At 33.0% G+C, this 7585-nt stretch overlaps 1 long non-coding RNA gene across 1 annotated transcript; it reads right to left on the bottom strand.

Moving 5' to 3' along the window:
• Positions 1–5919: 5919 nt before the first annotated feature.
• On the bottom strand, positions 5920–6391 carry LOC139498142 (uncharacterized). Its single transcript, XR_011657827.1, has 2 exons — positions 6206–6391; positions 5920–5987 (listed from the first exon to the last, which is right to left on the bottom strand). It is a non-coding gene; the product is annotated as an uncharacterized lncRNA (long non-coding RNA).
• Between the last annotated feature and the right edge of the window lie 1194 nt (positions 6392–7585).

The following is a 7585-nucleotide window of genomic DNA, read 5'->3' as shown; positions in this document are numbered from 1 at the left end:
TGTCAAGTCACTGTTATTAACAAGGCTGTCTAATGGGAGATAGTTTTGTGTCACGTCACTGTATCATAAACCAGGCTGTCTAATGGGAGTTATTTAAGTGTCATGTCATTGTATTATTAGCCAGGCTCTTTAATGGGAGTTATATTTGTGTCACGTCACTGTGTTATTAGCTAGGCTGTTTAATGGGAGTTATTTGTGTGTCACGTAACAGTGTTATTAGTAAGGCTGTCAAATGGGAGTTATTTTTGTGTCACTTCACTGTGTTATTAGCCAGGCTATCTAATGGGAGTTATTTTTGTGTCATGTCACTGTGTTATTAGCCAGGCTATCTAATGGGAGTTATTTTTGTGTCACTTCACTGTGTTATTAGCAAGGCTGTCTAATGGGAGTTATTTTTGTGTCACGTCACTGTATTATTAACAAGGCTGTCTAAAGGGAGTTATTTTTGTGTCACTTCACTGTATTATTAGCCAGGCTGTCTAATGGGATTTATTTTTGTTTCATGTCACTGTATTATTAGCCAGGCTCTCTAATGGGAGTTATTTTTGTGTCACTTCACTGTGTTATTAGCAAGGCTGTCTAATGGGACTTATTTTTGTGTCACTACACTGTGTTTTAGCAAGGCTGTCTAATGGGAGTTATTTTTGTGTCACATAACTGTATTATTAGTCAGGCTGTCTAATGGGAGTTATTTTTGTGTCACTACACTGTGTTTCAGAAAGGCTGTCTAATGGGAGTTATTTATGTGTCACGTCACTGTATTATTAGCAAGGCTGTCTAATGGGAGTTATTTTTGGGTCACTTCACTGTGTCATTAGCAAGGCTGTCTAAATGTCTAATGGGAATTATTTTTGTGCCATGTCACTGTGTTATGAGCAAGGCTGTCTAATGGGACTTATTTTTTGTGTCAAGTCACTGTTATTAACAAGGCTGTCTAATGGGAGATAGTTTTGTGTCACGTCACTGTATCATAAACCAGGCTGTCTAATGGGAGTTATTTAAGTGTCATGTCATTGTATTATTAGCCAGGCTCTTTAATGGGAGTTATATTTGTGTCACGTCACTGTGTTATTAGCTAGGCTGTTTAATGGGAGTTATTTGTGTGTCACGTAACAGTGTTATTAGTAAGGCTGTCAAATGGGAGTTATTTTTGTGTCACTTCACTGTGTTATTAGCCAGGCTATCTAATGGGAGTTATTTTTGTGTCACTTCACTGTGTTATTAGCAAGGCTGTCTAATGGGAGTTATTTATGTGTCACGTCACTGTATTATTAACAAGGCTGTCTAATGGGAGTTATTTTTGTGTCACTTCACTGTGTCATTAGCAAGGCTGTCTAATGGGAGTTATTTTTGTGTCACATCACTGTATTATTAGCAAGGCTGTCTAAAGGGAGTTATTTTTGTGTCACTTCACTGTATTATTAGCCAGGCTGTCTAATGGGATTTATTTTTGTTTCATGTCACTGTATTATTAGCCAGGCTCTCTAATGGGAGTTATTTTTGTGTCACTTCACTGTGTTATTAGCAAGGCTGTCTAATGGGACTTATTTTTGTGTCACTACACTGTGTTTTAGCAAGGCTGTCTAATGGGAGTTATTTTTGTGTCACATAACTGTATTATTAGTCAGGCTGTCTAATGGGAGTTATTTTTGTGTCACTACACTGTGTTATTAGCAAGGCTGTCTAATGGGAGTTATTTTTGTGTCACGTCACTGTATTATTAGCCAGGCTGTCTAATATGAGTTATTTTTGTGTCATGTCACTGCATTATTAGCCAGGCTGTCTAAATGTCTAATGGGAATTATTTTTGTGCCATGTCACTGTATTATGAGTAAGGCTGTCTAATGGGACTTATTGTTTGTGTCAAGTCACTGTTATTAGCAAGGCTGTCTAATGGGACTTATTTTTGTGTCACTACACTGTGTTTTAGCAAGGCTGTCTAATGGGAGATATTTTTGTGTCACGTAACTGTATTATAAGCCAGGCTGTCTAATGGGAGTTATTTTGTGTCATATCACTGTATTAATTAGCAAGGCTGTCTAATTGGAGTTTTTTTTGTGTCAAGTCACTGTATTATTAGCCAGGCTGTCTAATGGGAGTTATTTTTGTGTCACGTCACTGTATTATTAGCCAGGCTGTCTAAATGTCTAATGGGAGTTATTTTTGTGTCATGTCACTGTATTAACAAGGCTGTCTGATATGATTTATGTGTCATGTCACTGTATTATTAACAAGGCTGTCTAATGGGAGTTATTTTTGTGTCATGTCACTGTATCATTAGCCAGGCTGTCTAATGGGAGTTATTTTTGTGTCATGTCACTGTATTTTTAGCAAGGCTGTCTAATGGGAGTTATTTTTGTGTCATGTCACTGTATTACAAATGTATTAGCATTAGGCTGTCTAATGGGAGTTATTTTTGTGTCACGTCACTGTATTATTAGCAAGGCTGTCTAATGGGAGTTATTTTTGTGTCATGTCACTGTGCTATTAGCAAGGCTGTCTAATGGCTTTATGGGAGTTATTTTTGTGAAATAATTGTGTACAAAAGTAAAAAAATGAGCATGTGTAGTGTAGCAACACCTGAATATGATGGTCAGATATATCAACAAATAACAAGAGCCTCTCGTGAGCCTCAATCGCTCACCTGGTAAAAAATATGCCATTTTTCTTTTTTTCTTTTTCCTTTATTGCAATTAGTTATAATGGTTAGTTTTGCCTATTTATAGATCTTCTAAAGAGGCATTTTGTAGGTCTAGTACTGATGATATTTTATTGTTTTCTAATTCATACAACACACCAACTTACTTCCTTCATCAGGTGTGATAAAAGCCCAGTGTTACATTATTGATATCCTTGATTTTCAATTCTGGATTCAGCCATGTGATTGATGAGGTCGGACAAATTGATTTTCTTAATAAATAATTCAATGATAGAATATACAATTATGGCCCGTTGAAAAGGTGAATATCCAAAACTGTCAACACGAGAAGGTTATTTCATTGAGGGCGCAGCCCGAAGTGAAATAACTTTTAACTTAAGGGTTGACAATTTTGGATATTCACCTTTTCAACGGGACACAATTGTTTTATTATACCGAACTAACAGTGGAAGGGCATTTTGAACACTTACACTGTAAAGTCTACATTTTTAACCTAACACACAGACTGACTTTTGAAAATACATTTTTGTGTTCAAAATTCTCGAATTTACAACAAAAGTAGAATCTTTTTTGTAAAATATTGATGGCCCTGAAAAGGACCGTTTATAAGAGATATCATCGGCTTCTTGCACTCTCAGCTATATTCATGTCCAATCAGTTGGAAGGCAAACGCCTGAATCTGACAGATAGAGGTCAATTTGTCGACAAAAAAAGAACCCGTATGTAAAATGTTTACGCCCACAAACAGCGCCACCTATATTTTTTTCTACGGCATCTTTGAGAACGATGTCCCGTTCTGTAGTAAATTAAAACATTAAATTAACTAAAATATAGAAAAGTAATTGTAAAAAACAAATTGAAAGATATATTTGCAGATGACTGGTTATGCATGATACGCTGGCAATGTGCGCAATGTCCTTTAATCGAAGATTGAAAATTAGTTTGTTTCCTACGTCAAAATGGCGGATTTCAATGTTTACATTTTTTCCTCTATTTATAATCTGACACAATTTCGTATCCAATCATTTATTAGCAATTTTATTATTGATCTTTGGAGATCATCCAATTAGATTTGCCGTTAGAAAGTGGCTACACGTTACCAGCCATCGCTACAAAGTAGCCATGTGTTTTGTGGGGATACCTTGGGAATGTTGTGTATTCAAAAGTTACGGTAAAAATCAATGTTTTCTTCATTATATTTCCATGCATACACAAGTCATAACAGCAAATCCATTCTTTACAGACCTCATAAGGTAAACAGACATATTTAACTGTCTGCTTTAGCGAAAATTCGTGTAAATAAGGCCTGATGGGTCGTTTTGAGTTCAAGGAGAGCAGACAAACACGTGGTAGATTGTTTATGTTTGACAGTTTGCACGTTGATGTTACTATATACTTAACAATAACCTTTATCCTGTTATACTTTCAAGAGTTATATAATACATCTTGTCTAAGAAACAGGTCTCGCGAGGTGCAGGGACTTCCTTTACTAGGTCTTTAAACAGTGAGGGTGTAATGATGTTTACAAATTACCATATTTACATTACAGCATTTTTTTTGCATTTGATATATTTCATATACATGTACATTTTATGTACACAAAGAACAATAGAGTTAATAATTAAACATGCATGGATTTCATTCCCATCCTAGGTATAAATTTTTATACTCATTATAGGTTTGAACAAATAGAGCAGATTGCAATTGACATTATTATGTTGTAGCAGACAGAGTTATTAGTTAATTTTTAGCTCCCTTTGGTAAAACTCTCAATTTCATATTTGATGTATTTCATTGTTAATTAATTTACATGAAGCTTATTAAGGATATATTTGTTAAATTACATAGCTTTTGCTAATTTAATTCATTGGTTAAAGATATTTATTTATATTGTAAAGTTTAATATTTGCATCGTTGCAAATTCTTTGGTTACCTTCTGTGTGAAATTTATATATTTTATATAACTAGCTTTAGGTTCTTATTTTAAATCCTCTGAGGACTGACATTCAGTCCAACCAAGGAAAGCCAGGCTTTCCAACCAAGTATCCATTAGGTTAGTGCATTTGCTACATGCCTCCATAGTACGTAAGTGCATTTGCTATATGCCTTAATAGTACGAGTTAAATTGAAGTCTTTGAATGCTCCATTTCTAATTTCCATTTGGCTCTGCATAATAAAAGTTGTACTTTATTAATTAAATTATATATTGTTTTCAGTTTTTGGTTTTCATTTACTTAGATATATTATAGCGCATCACTTTTGGCATCAGTCGTTTTCCGCACACATCAGTTTACAAACTAGAATTAGCTGTGGTCCGCATCCCCGAATATTAGGCAGAATTGTTCCTGCTACAATGTATTAAATGTCTAAAATCCTGATTGATGGGGCCAAATCCTCAACATATTTTTTTTCTATAAAGTATACAGCAGCTCCTCCAAGGATTAGTAAGGGAATACTTTACATATAGTCCAATGGCTATATATATAGTCCTGTCTTTTTTGTCTCTGATATTTCCTTATTTATATTATCATTTCTATTATTCTCTTGTACATGTAGTAAGACAAAAGCTATTGATACTCTTATTTTCCTCATTTGCCTGAAAACAATGGAATGTTTTCATTGTTGATGTATGTAAAGTTCCTTGTAATTTAACTGTCACTGCTAACAGGCACTTAGACTCTGGTGATAAGTTTCTAGACTGTTATCTTATTGGCAATTATACCATATTTAAATGTCAGTTTCCCCTTTACAACTTTTAAAGAAAAGAATTAAATGATAGTATAATAAGTTGTAAAAAATTTGAAAAGTTAAGCACAAGTGCAAAATTTAATTGGCTTTTTATTCAAGAAAATCTAGAGGTATTGAAAAGTGTTGCAATTTAAAATAAATGTTTTGAAATCAGAAAACTACCAATAAAGTACAGATATTGTTTTAATTAAGACTGAAAATATTTGCCTGTTTAATAATCATGATAATAGAAGATATAATTGTTATGCCCTTTTTTTTCTAATATATATGTGTGGCCATGATCTGGCTGTGGTTTAAAATCTAAGAATGGAGTTGGTTATATTCATATTTATTATCTGATTTTCAACATTATTGTGTCAATTATATAAATCATTGTAATACATTACTTTGCTCTTCATGGCCTTTTTTACTTGTAATAAAATATCTTATTATGCTGAGCCTGACTCAGCTAGTATAACCAAGGGACTGTATCGCAATCTCGGCAAATTATAAGGAATAACAACTTGTGGGTGAAGATTGTAGATTATAATTCCACCAGAAATGATACAGGAGTTTTACAGAGCGTGTATTGTTTGGTAAACTGAAAGAAATAAAAATACAATATTTTACAATATGCACGAAAGAAATATATGAATGTTCAAAGCAACGTGAATATCAAGTCAAAAACGAAAGTAGAATTTGCAGTTCAATTCATAGAAATAACAATTACAGTTCGTATTGGTTGAATAAACGTGGCATTCAAGTTAACGGAATTAACGGTATATATATTTAACAGTTTATAATTGATTTGAAACGTACTTGACGGTGATTTGTCACAATATCCACAGGTGCAGTTTTGTCGTGGCATCCATTTGTAATAGACAGGCGAGGAAGAGATAGTAAGCAGTAGTGAAAATACGGACAAGTCTAGATTATTTCCGGAAAATACGGATGTCTAAAAATTCAATCCAAGAGACTATACAGTTAATATAATTGCGAATGTGATCCAGAATACTTATCTTATCTTATACCACATCTCTTTATTTTAGTACTATATAACAGGTTAACTTTTAAAATTATTTGAAGTAAGTGAGATGTTGACAAGCTTTTATATACTAGTAGTCAATGATTGTAAATACAGATAATATTATGAGGTTGTTTTTTTATAAAAGTAAATAATGTGATTAAATTGATTATCTCAATTAAAAGAACTGACATTCTGATTTGATACTATGAGATTATTTCTGATATCAGAATAATACATATCTTATTGTTGTCCTTTTTACAAAAAAAAATGAACATACTTTATTTAAGTCAGTTTTCTTTTGTCTAAGACTACTATAACATTGGAAGTGACCAATCTCTATGTTATACATTGTAGTATTCTCAGGTTTTTGTTTTTCAATTGATTATGCATTTTAGAGCAGGTAAATATGAATTTGAATTAAATTTGAAGTTGATTCAGTATATTTTATGATATGATACCACTATTGTATTTCAACAAAGCATTTTCAAACTTTATTTACTGGTCAGCTTTATAGCTTATTCTTCAATCAATAATTTAATTGAATGGACTCAACAGTTGGTTGCAGGACTTTTGAATTCAAATATAAGAAGAAGAAAAATAAAATTTGAAATAATACATATAATAGGAATTATGATGAGAACTGCATGATATGATTATCAGATTGCAATACAGCTTTTGTTCAGTTATCTTTGTGTTGATTATTATTTTTTAAATCCCTTTCTGGTTCTTTGGGTGTTCAGATATTTTTCTCTTGATTAAGGCAAGCAACATAACTTGTACATCTTATAAAGGTTCTTATCTCAGGGTGAATCCAGACAATTTTAAACATAAGTGGTGGTATTCTCAACCAAGGATAAAAAGGAGAGTTAACTATATGATCCCATTCAAATGCATTAATTTTCCATAAAAAGAGGAGGTCACCAGAGCCCCTGGGATCCACCACTGTATCTTAAAGCAGGTACAATAAAACAAAGATTGTACATGTACTTCTGTCCACTGCAAATTCATATGATTTTCATTCAAAAGTATAAATGTTCACAATTTTAAAGACTATATTTCCTTTGTTTCCATGTAATGAAAAAATTAATTCTATTGTAACACAGGTTCTGTTGACAACTGATAAACCCCTCTTGTATCCTTCTATCTACCAAAAGGGTGTTTGAGAAAATACA

This window comes from Mytilus edulis, chromosome 12 (assembly GCF_963676685.1).
Source record: "Mytilus edulis chromosome 12, xbMytEdul2.2, whole genome shotgun sequence".
NCBI lineage: Eukaryota > Metazoa > Mollusca > Bivalvia > Mytilida > Mytilidae > Mytilus > Mytilus edulis.
This window is presented reverse-complemented; position numbering and strand designations above follow the sequence as displayed.